We start from the raw sequence: 14,443 nt of genomic DNA on the forward strand, positions 1-14,443 counted from the left end.
TTCCAGATATTTTTTATTGAATTCAAATTCCACCATCTGCCGTGGCGGGATTCGAACCTGGGTCCCCAAAACGTTAACTGAGTTTCTGGATTAATAGTCTAGCGATAATACCACTAGGCCATCGCCTCCCCAATTTCCTCCAGAAACTCAGCTAATATTCTGGGGACCCGGGTTCGAATCCCACCACGGCAGATGGCGGAATTTGAATTCAATAAAAAATATCTGGAATTAAGAATCTACTGATGACCATGAAACCATGGTCAATTGTCAGAAAAACCCATCTTGTTCACTAATGTCCCTTTAGAGAGAGAAATCTGCCGTCCTTACCCGGTCTGGCCTACATGTGACTCCAGAGCCACAGCAATGTGGTTGACTCTCAACTACCCACGGTTAACTAGGGATGGGTAATAAATGCTGGCCCAGCCAGCCTCTGTCCCATGAATAATAAAAAAATGACTCTTTAATCTGCAAGTCAAGGCTGATCTTGTGAACTGTATTCATAGTTATTTGATTTTAATACTGGAAAGGCAACACTTCCTACATTGGTGCTGTGGTTCCGCACTCAAGTGTCAGAATTACGCTAAGTTTGAGTCCCCAGCACTGGCATTGCCTGGAATCCATCGCCACCACATTCTTTATCGGGTTTCAGAGGCTAAAGTATATAATCTGATCTAAACTGGTACCTTTGCTGTCCCCCCGTGCCTGGATCTATTGACTCAGGTTTAATTCCAAAATCAGAAGACTCATCGCCAGTTCGTCTCTGATAGAAGAATTCTAAAGCTGCACAGTAAAAGGGTTGACGCAATACTGTTAAGGTGCCAAGTTACCTCAGACTGTAGTCACCTCGCTTCTCTGATTGGGATCTCTGCCATGGACTGGAGCAAAGCTCTGGGCTGACACTCCAGCAAAACATGAGGCTGGGTGCTGCATGCTCAGGACACCTCTGGCTGCTGGACGTAAAAGTGGTTCCACAATTCATAGAGCAAGGAATTCATAGTGTGGAATCCCTACAGTGCAGAGCTGGCCTATTCAGCCCACCAAGCCTGCACCAACAACAATCCCACACAGGCCCTATCCCACGTGACCCCACCTATTTACTCTGTTCGTCCCCCTAACACGGGGCAATTTAGCATGGCCAATCCCCCCAACCTGCACATCTTTGGACACTAAGGGGCAATTTAGCACGGCCAATCCACCTAACCTGCACATCTTTGGGACACTGAGGGGCAATTTAGCATGGCCAATCCACCTAACCTGCACACCTTTGGAGTGTGGGAGGAAACTGGGGCACCCGGAGGAAACCCACGCAGACACGGGGAGAACGTGCAGACTCCACACAGACAGTGACCCAAGCCGGGAATCGAACCCGGGTCCCTGGCACTGTGAGACGGCAGTGCTAACCACTGTGCCACCGTGCTGCCATCCCGGTATTCTGGCCAACATTCCCGTTTTAGCCAACAGCAGTAGAACAGATTATTTAGTCATCCGTTGTTGGTCGGACGTTGGTTCTTTACAATGAGGATATGGCGGGATGTCTGAGCTCTGGCAGGGGAGGAGCAGGTTTGTATCGGGAAGCTACGCACAGCTTGAGTTATATTGCAAACTCTCTGATTCATAGAACATAGAACAGTACAGCACAGAACAGGCCCTTTGGCCCATGATGTTGTAGAACATAGAACATTACAGCGCAGAACAGGCCCTTCGGCCCACGATGTTGCACCGACCAGTTAAAAAAAAAACTGTGCCGAGCTTTATCTGAAACCAAGATCAAGCTATCCCACTCCCTATTGGATTCCTAGGGTAAGTTTCCCCAGAAGGAGAGATTGACAGACTGGGTCCAGAATGAGATCTGATTCAAATATAAAATTCTGAGCAGGTTTGGGAGGGTAATTACTGAGTGGGCTGGTCCCCCCCCCCCCCCCCCCCCCCCCCGCCCGGGGAATCCTTAATTAAAGCAGTGACCATTCAGCCAAAATACTTGCATTTCTATAGCACCTTTCACAAGGCACTTTACAGTGATAAAGTACTTCTGCACTATGGTCACTGTTGTGATGTAGGCAACGCGGCAGACAATATGCACACAGCACGATCCCACAAACAGATAACAACCCAGATCATCTGTTTTAGGGTAGCTGGTTGAAGGGTGAATATTGGATTGGGCACCAGGGGATAACACCCCTATTCTTCTGCAAAGTAATGCCGTGGGACCTTTCTCGACACCCGAGGGGGGTCTTGGTTTAATGTTCAAAAGACAATGGGGCAGTGTTGCACTCCCTCTTTGCTGCACCGGGGGGTGTGACTTTACACGGTCACCGATAACACAGCGAGGGAAAGGGCAGGAAAGAACCCTAATGAAATAATTTTTAAATAGCCCTAATAGTGAGGCCACAGCTGGAGTACTGTGTGCAGTTCTGGTCGCCACATTATAGGAAGGATGTGATTGCACTGGAGGGAGTGCAGAGGAGATTCACCAGGATGCTGCCTGGGATGGAACGTTTAAGTTATGAAGAGAGGTTGGATAGACTTGGGTTGTTTTCATTGGAGCAGAGAAGACTGAGGGGCGACCTGATTGAGGTGTACAAGGTTATGAGGGATGGACAGGATGGATAAGGAGCAGCTGTTCCCCTTAGTTGAAGGGTCAGTCACGAGGGGACATAGGTTCAAGGTGCATGGCAGGAGGTTTAGGGGGGATGTGAAGAGTTATGGGGATAGGGCCTGGGTGGGATTGTGGTGGGTGCAGACTGGATGGGCTGAATGGCCTCCTTCTGCACTGTAGGGATTGTATGATTCTATCTCAGTCTTCAATTGGCGCCCGTTTATTCTGTGCCCTCTGCTCCCAGAGTCTCCTTTTTACCCAGAGGGTCTGGAATGCGCTGCCTGGGAGGGTGGTGGAGGCGGGTTGCCTCACATCCTTTAAAAAGTACCTGGATGAGCACTTGGCACGCCATAACATTCAGGACTCTGGGCCAAGTGCTGGTGAATGGGATTAGTTGGGAGTTCAGGTGTTTCACATGTGTTGGTGGAGACTCGATGGCCTGAAGGGCCTCTTCTGTGCTGTACGATTCGATTCTATGAATACCTCTCACTTGCTTAATGAAACAAAACTGCTGACTGTTGCTTCCACTTAGCACGTAACAGATAACCATCAAAGCTCTTCACAAACTGTGCGCAAATGCTTCAAGACAATATAATCTGTCATTCCAGTTGTATAATCCTCCAGCTTCTTCGGATAACAATGGACAATTTTCTCAAAACAAATGTATAGCTTGATGTGCAGTATCAATAAATATATATTTAACTTTTACAGATTTATCTCGCTGACCAATACTTGCTCAGGTGAAGTTTAAATGTGTGTTGAATAGTTCTATCAGAAATACAAGACCATAAGAAATAGGAGAACGAGTAGGCCATTCGGCCCCTCAAGCCTGCTCCGCCATTCCATTCCTCACATCCATTTTCCTGCCCTTTCCCCGAAGCCCTTGATTCCCTTACTGATCAAAAATCTATCTCAGCCTTAAATATACACAAGGACTCTGCCCCCTCACAGCTCTCTCTGTGGCAAAGAGTTCCAAAGACCCTCAACCCTCTGACAGAACAAAGAACAAAGAACAATACAGCACAGGAACAGGCCCTTCGGCCCTCCAAGCCCGCGCCGCTCCCCGGTCCAGGATTGAATCCTGAATCCAGGATCCCCGCCCAATTTTCCAGCCTATCTACATACCAATATCCTATCCACCGAGCTGTCCCTCACAGCTACGATGCTTTGTTCATTACAACCTATTAACTCACCCCCACCCCCCCATTCCAGACCATGTGATCTCCAGGGAGAGGCGAAAACCCAGAGTGAAAAACCCCAGGGCCAATATGGGGAAAAAAAGAACTTCCTCCTTATCTGGCACGGTGGCACTGTGGTTAGTATTGCTGCCTCACAGTGCCAGAGACCCGGGTTCAATTCCCGGCCTCGGGTCACTGTCTGTGTGGAGTTTACACGTTCTCCCCGTGTCTGCATGGGTTTCCTCCGGGTGCTCTGAATTCCACCCACAGTCCAAAGATGTGTGGGTTAGGTGGATTGGCTATGCTAACTCCTCCCTTAGTGGCCAAAGATGTGTGGGTTAGTGGATTGGCTATGCTAAATTGCCCCTTGGTGTCCAAAGATGTGCGGGTTAGTGGATTGGCTATGCTAAATTGCCCCTTGGTGTCAGGGGGACCAGCTAGGGTAAATGTATAGGGATAGGGCCTGGGTGGGATTGTGGTTGGTGCAGACTCGATGGGCCGAATGGCCTCCTTCTGCAGTGTAGGGATTCTATCGCAGTCTTAAATTGGCGCCCCTTTATTCTGAGACAGTGGCCTCAGGTCCCAGACTCTCCCATGAGAGGAAACAACCTCTCAGCGATTCTGATAACTGCTCGAGTGTCTGCATTTTTCCAGTAGGGTGTTCGGTAATCCTTTCATAAACTCTCCCAGTACAGGCCATTCGGCCCATCGTGTTGCCTGTTTGAAAGAGCTACCCTATTAACCCCTTTCCTCTCGCTCTTTTTCCTTAACTCTGTAGATTATTTTTTTTCTTTTTTTTGGGTTCTTTTCCAACTCATTTTTGAAAGTTACTTTTGAATTTGCTTCCACTGCCCTTGCAGGCAGCACAAACCTGATCACAATTCACTGCTCACAATCTCTGCCTTTCACTTTGCGGGATGGCGCGGTGGCACAGTGGTTAGCACTGCTGCCTCACAGCGCCAAGGACCCGGGTTTGATTCCCGGCTCGGGTCACTGTCTGTGTGGAGTTTGCACATTCTCCCCGTGTCTGCGTGGGTTTCCTCCGGGTGCTCCGGTTTCCTCCCACAGTTGGGAAGACATCCTAGTTAGGGTGTTTCGGCTATGCTAAATTCTCCCTCAGTGTACCCGAACAGGTGCCGGAGTGTGGCGACGAGGGGATTTTCACAGTAACTTCATTGCAGTGTTAATATCAGTTTAATTGTGACACGAATAAACTTTAAATTTTCTGCTCCGGCTGCCAATTATCTTAAATCTGTGTCCCCCTGGTTACTGACCCTTCCGCCATTGGACACAGTTCCTCTTTATTTACACTATCAAAAACCTCCTGCCTCACTGCGTCTGGTACCCAGATTTGATTCCAGCCTTCGGTCACTGTCTATGTGGAGTCTGCACATTCTCCCCGTGTCTGCGTGGGTTTCCTCCGGGTGCTCCGGTTTCCTCCCACACTCCAAAGATGTGCAGGTTAGGTGGATTAGCCATGGGAAATGCACGGGGTTATGGGGATAGGGTGGGGGTTTGTCCTGGGGAAGATGTTCTGATATTGAGTGGGAGTAGCGGGCGGCATGGTAGCACAGTGGTTAGCACTGCTGCTTTACAGCTCCATGGGACCTGGGTTCGATTGCCGGCTTGGATCACTGTCTGTGTGGAGTTTGCTCATTCTCCTCGCGTCTGCGTGGGTTTCCTCCGGGTGCTCCGGTTTCCTCCCACAGTCCAAAGATGTGCGGGTTAGGTTGATTGGCTATGCTAAAATAAAATTGCCCTTAGTGTCGTGGGATGTGTAGGTTAGAGAGATTAGTGGGTGGATATGGGGGTAGGGCCTGGGTGGGATTGTGGTCGGTGAAGACTCGATGGGCCAAATGGCCTCCTTCTGTAATGTTGGAATTCGAAGATAATTTTGAACATCTCCAGCAAGTCTCCTCCTCTGACGAAGGGTCAGTTAGACTCGAAACGTGGGCTCTATTCTCTCTCCACAGATGCTGTCAGACCTGCTGAGATATTCCAGCATTTTTTGTTTCAGATTCCAGCACCTGCAGGATTTTGCTTTTACCTTCTCTTGGCTTTCTGCTGTACAGTTTTAAGTTCATTTATTAGTGTCACAAGTAGGCTTACATTAACGTTGCACTGAAGTTACTGTGAAAATCCCCTAGTCTGGCGCCTGTTCGGGTAACACCGAGTGAGAATTTAGCACGGCCAATGCACCCTAACCAGCATGTCTTTCAGACTGTGGGAGGAAACCGGAGCACCCGGAGGAAACCCACGCAGACACGGGGAGAATGTGCAGACTCCACACAGACAGTGACCCAAGCCGGGAATTGAACCCGGGTCCCTGGCGCTGTGAGGCAGCAGCGCTAACCACTGTGCCACCGTAATGGTGCTACAGAAATGAAATTTTTTTCCTCGGAAGAAAGGCCACTTGGGAAAGTTAGCAAGAGCAATGGATCCCCATTTCAGCAGAGGCCAGCGCTGTGTTTGGTGGGATGGGGGGACGGTGTTGGGCTGAACTAGTAAACAAGAATTTAACATAAATCAGAGCTAGAAGTCGTCACAGGCCCACATCCCCACCCTATCCTGTAACTCCATGCAATCCACCTAACCTGCACATCATTGGACACTAAGGAGTGATTTAGCATGGCCAATTCACCTAACCTGCACATCTTTGGACTGTGGGAGGAAACCAGAGCACCCTGAGGAAACCCACGCAGACACGGGGAGAACGTGCAGACTCCGCACAGACAGTGACCCAAGCCGGGAATCGAACTTGGGCCCCATGCGCTGTGAGGCAGCAGCACTGACCACCTAACAATTCCAGCTCCTGCCGAGGAATACCTGGACTCATTTGGAAAGAAAGTCTACATTTTTTCATTTTTTGTGCAGGGTTTGGGGGTGGGGGGGAGGGAAAGAGAAGGAATCAAGTTAAATGACCATTAAGAGGTGACTTAATAGAGGCATATAAGATGATCAGAGGATTAGATAGGGTGGACAGTGAGAGCCTTTTTCCTCGGATGGTGATGGCTAGCACGAGGGGAAATAGCTTTAAATTGAGGGGTGAGAGATATAGGACAGATGTCAGACGTAGGTTCTTTACTCAGAGAGTAGTAAGGACGTGGAATACCCTGCCTGCAATAGTAGTGGACTTGCCCACATTAAGGGCATTTAAATAATCATTGGATAAACATACGGATGATATTGGAATAGTGTAGGTTAGATGGGCTTTAGATTGGTTTCACTGGTCAGCGCAACATCGAGGGCCGAAGGGCCTGTACTGCGTTGTAATGTTCTATGTGTGTGTCCACAGCAATGCCTGGCATTCCGTAGTTAGAATGGGTGCGGGAATGACCAATATTGTTCCACTGTTAACCTGCCATAAGGCAGCTTTAAGTGCAAGAAACCATCGCTCAGAGCTCGAGGGACTGGGATAGTGCTGAGAAAGCCGAGACACTCTGCTTCCTGTGGCTCTGAAGTAATTGAAATTAATTGTTTGTTTCCAAATTTCACGCTAGCCTTCTTCGCAAAATGTAAACCATTCCCAAACACACTCAAGTGCGAGGGCGCAACATTTTCCCAAATGTCAGCGGGTTCCTGTCACAAGATCAACAAGAGTGCAAAGCGGCTGGTACGCTGGGGGCAGGGGGGGGAAAGGCACTCAGATAGCCCCGCAGGCAAATGACAGCTCAGCCACTGTCTCTGAACTCCTCTTACAATGCAACACTCTCAAGCTTGAGAGGATGAATTCAGGTCATAGTTGGTTAATGAGAGATCCTGTGTCTGCTTCGCCCTGCTTGCTTCAAAGAACAAAGAAAATTACAGCACAGGAACAGGCCCTTCGGCCCTCCGAGCCTGCACCGACCATGCTGCCCGACTCAACTAAAACCCCCTACCCTTCCAGGGACCATATCCCTCTATTCCCATCCTATTCATGTATTTGTCCAGACGCCCCTTAAAACTCACTTAAGTCTATGCAAAGACTTCATCTATTCAAAGATTTCATTTTAAGATATTTCTGCCTGGACTTATGCTAGACTGTAGGGGGTTAACTAACACTGCTAACTTGACTACATTTTAAAACTCGGAAGGCATGCTGGGTTAGCTAAACATTGACTGCATTCTTAAAGGGTACACAATTCGGGCAAAACAAGCTTTTCATAATAGCGGCTGTAGGGACTGTTTCTGCAGACAGGGACAGCATGCGGAAAACACTTCCGGTAACATGGGGCGGCACGGTGGCACAGTGGTTAGCACTGCTGCCTCCCAACTCCAAGGACCTGGGTTCAATTCCAGCCTTGGGTCAGTGTGTGTGTGCGCGTGTGTGTGTGTGGAGTTTGCACGTTATCCCCGTGTCTGCATGGGTTTCCTCCGGGTGCTCCGGTTTCCTCCCACAGTCCAAAGATGTGTGGGTTAGGTTGATTGATGTGGAGATGCCGGTATTGGACTGGGGTGGGCATAGTAAGAAGTCTCACAACACCGGGTTAAAGTCCAACAGGTTTATTTGGTAGCACGAGCTTTCGGAACGCTGCCCCTTCATCAGCGCTCCGAAAGCTTGTGGCTCGTGCTACCAAATAAACCTGTTGGACTTTAACCTGGTGTGGTGAGACTTCTTACTTAGGTTGATTGGCCATGATAAATTACCCTCGTGTCAAGGGGATCAGCAGGGGTAAATATGAGGGGTTGTGGTTGATGCAGACTGGATGGGCACAGTCACCAGTGGTGGAGCAATGGAAATGGGAGTACAGTTGGAGGGATGCTGAGATTTCAATGTGTTGCTGTGCTTCAGAGATGGGGGGGGGGGGGAGATGAGGCCTCCGAGGGACTTAGCAACAGGAGGGAAAGTGTTTCATTTGATCTTTGGGACGACTCCTATCACTGACTCCAGCTCCATTTCGGCAATGAGGTCAATACAATTCATTGCTTCCTTCAATCTGTCTTCCATCAAGTAGTCAAAAATCCAAACTTGTCTTTCTCTGGTCTTCAATCTTTATGGTATCCCACAGTATGAAATCTAATCATAGAGTCACCGCCATCATAGCACAGGAGGCGGCCATTTAGTCCTTACTGGCGGCGGCACGGTGGCACAGTGGTTAGCACTGCCGCCTCACAGCGACAGGGACGCGGGTTCGATTCCCGGCTTGAGTCACTGTGTGTGTGGAATTTGCACATTCTCCCCATGTCTGCGTGGGTTTCCTCCGGGTGCTCCGGTTTCCTCCCACAGTCCAAAGACGTGCGGGTTAGGTGGATTGGCCATGGTAAATTCTCCCTCAGTGTACCCGAACAGGCACCGGAGTGTGGCGACTAGGGGATTTTCACAGTAACTTCATTGCAGTGTTAATGTAAGCCTACTTGCGACTAATAAACTTTACTTTTCTCTATCTTCTGCTAAAAATAAAACGCTTTCAGCGTGTATAAAAAAAAACAAGTTTAAAATTCAAGTTTATTTATCAGTGTCACAAGTAAGGCTTACATTAACACTGCAATGAAGTTGCTGTAAAAATTCTCAAGTTGCCACACTCTGGGTACGCCCAAGGGGCAATTTAGCACGGCCAACGCACCCTAACCAGCACATCTTTGGACTGTGGGAGGAAACCGGAGCACCCGGAGGAAACCCACGCAGACAAGGGGAGAATGTGCAGACTCCGCACAGACAGCGACCCGAGGCTGGAATTGAACCCGGGTCCCTGGTGCTGCAAGGCAGCAGTGCTAACCCACTGTGCCACCCAAACTTGCATAGCTCCATCACTTTAAGGTATACTGCAGCCTTTCCAAGGTTGGAAAGGTTTTGTGATTGCAGCGTGACTGTCACTTGGAACAATTCTAAACCAGGAGCACCCTCTAGTGCACAATTCCCATTCTACAGCTTCATCAGACAATATCAGGAATGGTTCATTTGACTGCCCCCCCCCCCTCCCCTCCCCTTAGATCTTTTGGTTGCTCCCTCTCTTTTTTCCAGGTAGTTCTCTCACTATTTTCCTCAAGATTCCAATGCCTGGCCACAGCAACATTTGGAGCGGATATGAAAGATGTCACAAAGCCAGTTTGACCGCTAAGTTGCGTCGGTACCAGAGTAGAATGGTGTATAACAGGGGAAATAGTTCAATGATTACAGTCAGTTCTATAGTCATGATGTGGGGATGCCGGCGTTGGACTGGGGTGGGCACAGTAACAAGTCTCACGACACCAGGTTAGAGTCCGACAGGTTTATTTGGTCGCACGAGCTTTCGGAGCGCTGCTCCTTCATCTCACCTGATGAAGGAGCGGCGCTCCGAAAACTTGAGATACCAAATAAACCTGTTGGACTTTAACCTGGTGTTGAGAGACTTCTTACTGTGCCATTTCTATAGCATCTTTTGTGACATCCGGACACACACTGCTGCAGCTTTATAGGACCCTGGTTAGACCCCACTTGGAGTACTGCGCGCAGTTCTGGTCACCTCATTACAGGAAAGATGTTGAAGCCATTGAAAGGGTGCAGAGGAGATTTACAAGGATGTTGCCTGGATTGGGGGGCATGCCTTATGAGGATAGGTTGAGGGAGCTTGGTCTCTTCTCCCTGGAGAGACGAAGGATGAGAGGTGACCTGATAGAGGTTTACAAGATGTTGAGAGGTCTGGATAGGGTAGACTCCCAGAGGCTATTTCCAAGGGCTGAAATGGTTGCTACGAGAGGACACAGGTTTAAGGTGCTGGGGGGTAGGTACAGAGGAGATGTCAGGGGTAAGTTTTTCACTCAGAGGGTGGTGGGTGAGTGGAATCGGCTGACGTCGGTGGTGGTGGAGGCACACTCGTTGGGGTCTTTTAAGAGACTTCTGGATGAGTACATGGGATTTAATGGGATTGAGGGCTATAGATAGGCCTAGAGGTGGGGATGTGATCGGCGCAACTTGTGGGCCGAAGGGCCTGTTTGTGCTGTGGCTATGTTCTATGTTCTAACACCCGCCCTCTCCCCCAAAACACTTTACAGTCAATAATAGTCACCATTGTAATGTAAGAAATGTGGCAGCCAATTTACACACAGCAAGTTCCCATAAACAGCAATGCGATTATTCATACAGTGCAGGAGGCCATTTGGCCCATCGAGTCTGCACTGACAACAATCCCACCCAGGCCCTATCCCTGTAACCCCACATATTTACCCCACTAATCCCTCTAACCTACGCATCCCGGGACACTAAGGAGCAATTTAGCCTGGTCAATGCACTTAACCCGCACATCTTTGGAGTGTGGGAGGAAACCGGAGCACTCGGAGGAAACCCACACAGACACAGGGAGAATGCACTGTGCAAACTCCACACAGTGACCCGAGTCGGGAATCGAACCAGGGTCTCTGGCACTGTGAGGCAGCAGTGCTAACCACTGTGCCACCATACCACCCTCATGACCAGATAATGTTTGCAGGACAGCACAGTGGCATCGTGGTTAGCACTTCTGCCTCACAGCGCCAGGGACCCGGGTTCGATTCCCGGCTTGGGTCACTGTCTATGTAGAGTTGGCAAATTCTCCCCGTGTCTGCGTGGGTTTCTGCCGGGTGCTCCGGTTTCCTCCCACAGTCCAAAGCTATGCAGGTTAGGTCGATTGGCTATGCTAAATTGACCCTAGTATCAGGGGGATTAGCAGGGTAAATATGTGGGGTTACAGGAATAGGGCCTGGGTGGGATTGTGGTCGGTGCAGACTTGATGGGCCGAATGGCCTCCTTTTGCAAAGTCAGGATTCTATGATTTAAAGATATTGTTTGAGGGATATATTTAGCTGGGGACACTGCCATGGAGCTGCGGGATCTTTTATGTATTTACTAGTCAAGTCAGACTTGGTTTGACGTCACGTTTGAAAGATGACACCTCTGGCACTGTAGCACTCCCTCAGAAGGTCACACCAGAAACCGGTATTACATTTATACAGTATATATTTATGAGAATGTATTCAGTTTCGGTGCAGACTCAATGGGCCAAATGGCCTCCTTTTGCGCTGTAGGGATTCTATGATTCTGTTGAATGTTGCACAAAATACACTCAGTGAAATGTTTATGTAGAAGATATTGTTTGGGGTCTGGTGGGAAGGGTGGGGTGGGGGGGGGGGGGGGGGTGAGATGCCAAAGTGGTGTCAAGCTTTGCAATTCAGGAAGCATCAAAGGGCTTCTCTAACAATTACCCCCTTTTTTAAAAAAAACATGTCTACGTCCCAGCTGTCAGTACTCGGTTAATGTATGACATTTAGAACTACGAACAATGGTCTTATCTTCTACATAAACATTTCACTGAGTGTATTTTGTGCAACATTCAACAGAATCATAGAATCCCTACAGTGCAGAAGGAGGCCATTTGGCCCATCGAGTCTGCACCGACCACAATCCCACCCAGGCCCTATCCCCGTAACGCCACATATTTACCCTGCTAATCCCCCTGACGCTAAGGGACAATTTAGCACGGCCAATCAACCTAACCCGCACAATCTTTGGACTGTGGGAGGAAACCGGAGCACCCGGAGGAAACCCACGCAGACATGGGGAGAATGTACAAACTCCACACAGACAGTGGCCCGAGGCCGGAATTGAACCCGGGTCCCTGGCGCTGAGAGGCAGCAGTGCTCACCACTGTGCCACCATGTCACACAGAGAACATTGCCACCTGCTGCATTATATTACGCAAAGATCACACAACGTCAGACTTAATAGGTTCAGAGCATGTCACTTGCCATCATCCACCTAGGGGTGTACAAATGCACTTTCAATAATACTGTGCTAAGAGTTCCGCTGAATCATTGGCAGATCGCATTCAGTAAGTGTTCGGACTTGCAACTTGGCTAGTTTCCCGCCAATATTAATAAACCCAACAAGTTGAATTCTCTCTGGTGTCAGAACCTATACAACGTACCTTGGCCTATTCAGTTGATCTCACACCCACACTTGCCCTCGATGGCTGCATGGGAACGTTAAAGGCATCATTGGATCGCAATCAGGGGCTAGAACTCTGGCTGTGCTTAACTAGAATATCCCACCATGTCCGTCAGGGTTGTGATGAGTTAACTTGGCTTGAACAAACTTAACAACTGCATCTTCTGGGCCACACCAGTTGGGTTGTGTCTTTCCTTCTGAGCCATTAACTTAAGAGTAGGCAAGCTTTCAGCAAGGCATGCCTGACGAGAGCTGTTAAACTCCAGAACGTTGCAACACAAAGCATGGTTCTTGCATTGGAACACAAATCTCCGATACTACACAAGCTTGTGGCATCTTTAACATAACATCCCAGCGGTGTTATCTGATAATACTTGACATTGAGACTAACGGATAAAGGCAAACAAAATAAAAATCTTGGTCAGAGGCAGGTTTTAAAGAGTTGGAGACACGGAGACGTTTGAGGGAGGAGAACTTAGGGTCTATGCCACTAAAGTCACAGAGACCAATGGTGGAACAACAAAGACAGGATGCACAGGAGGCAGGAGTTGGAAGAGTGAAGATATCTTGGAGTGTCATGGCAAATAGGAGCAAGGATAGGCCCTTTGAACCTGCTCTACCATTCAATATCAAGGTTAACCCTCCATTTCAACACTACACTCCCTCCATTTCCCCATCCTCTTTGACACCTCTCAAATCTATCATAAAATCCCTACACTGCAGAAGGCCATTTGGCCCACTGAGTCTGCACTGACAACAACCCCACCCAGGCCCTAATCCCATAACCCCACATATTTATCCTGCTAAGCCCCCCGACACCAAGGGGCAATTTAACATGGCCAATCCACTTTTGGAGTGTGGGAGGAAACGCGTGCAGACACGAGGATAACATGTAAACTCCACACAGTGTCCCGAGGCTGGAATCGAACCTGGGCCCCTGACACTGAGGCAGCAGAGCCAACCACTGTGACAGCCAAATAAATCAATTTCTTAAATATATTTAGGGTTAGTTCTATTTCCTTAAGGGGGTTGTAGCCACAGCGGACATGAGAGGGAAGGACAGACCACGGGAAGATTGAACACAAAAGATGAGGATTTTAAAATCAAAGTCACAGGAAGATAGGACTTGCGGAATTAGGTCATTCAATGAGATCATGGCTAATCTCAGAGTGCGGGGTCTCAACTCCACTTTGCCCTATGCCCCCATAACCCTCAACTGTCTCATCCATTAAAAATCTAACTGACTGGATAAATTCAATGCTTCGGCCCATTCCGCAGGATAACAACTTGAGAGAAAGAAAATCCTCACCTCAGATCTTAAACCAGTGGTTCCCAAAGGGCGCGGTGCGCCACACTGGTGCAGCGAGAGAGGATGGCAAGTGTGGCAGGAAGATTCAAGGCCGAAGAAACATTTAAACATGGTTTAAACAAGCATTGTTTTACACTTTCTGGATGTCCCATGATCATATTATAAAGCAGTTGTGTTCTATGTTATGAATCAAGCACTGCTAGTTGTTTTTGAATGTATTTCTTATCAATAAAAAATTTGGTGTGGCGCCAGCAAATTTTTATTCCGAAAGTGCGGCCCAGTGAAAAAAGTTTGGGAACCACTGGCTTAAAACAGCCGGCCTCTTATCCTTAAACTGTACCCCCTTGGTTCTAATCTCTCCCCACAAGTAGAAACATCCCCTTAGTCGGTGAGCAGGGGGGACAAATGGCGAGTGGGGAGTTGTTGAGAGTCAGAAAAAGAGCAGCAGAATTTGGAGACAGCGGAGAATGGGATAGCACCGG

The sequence above is a fragment of the Mustelus asterias genome, chromosome 21 (genome assembly GCF_964213995.1).
Source record: "Mustelus asterias chromosome 21, sMusAst1.hap1.1, whole genome shotgun sequence".
NCBI classification, from domain to species: domain Eukaryota; kingdom Metazoa; phylum Chordata; class Chondrichthyes; order Carcharhiniformes; family Triakidae; genus Mustelus; species Mustelus asterias.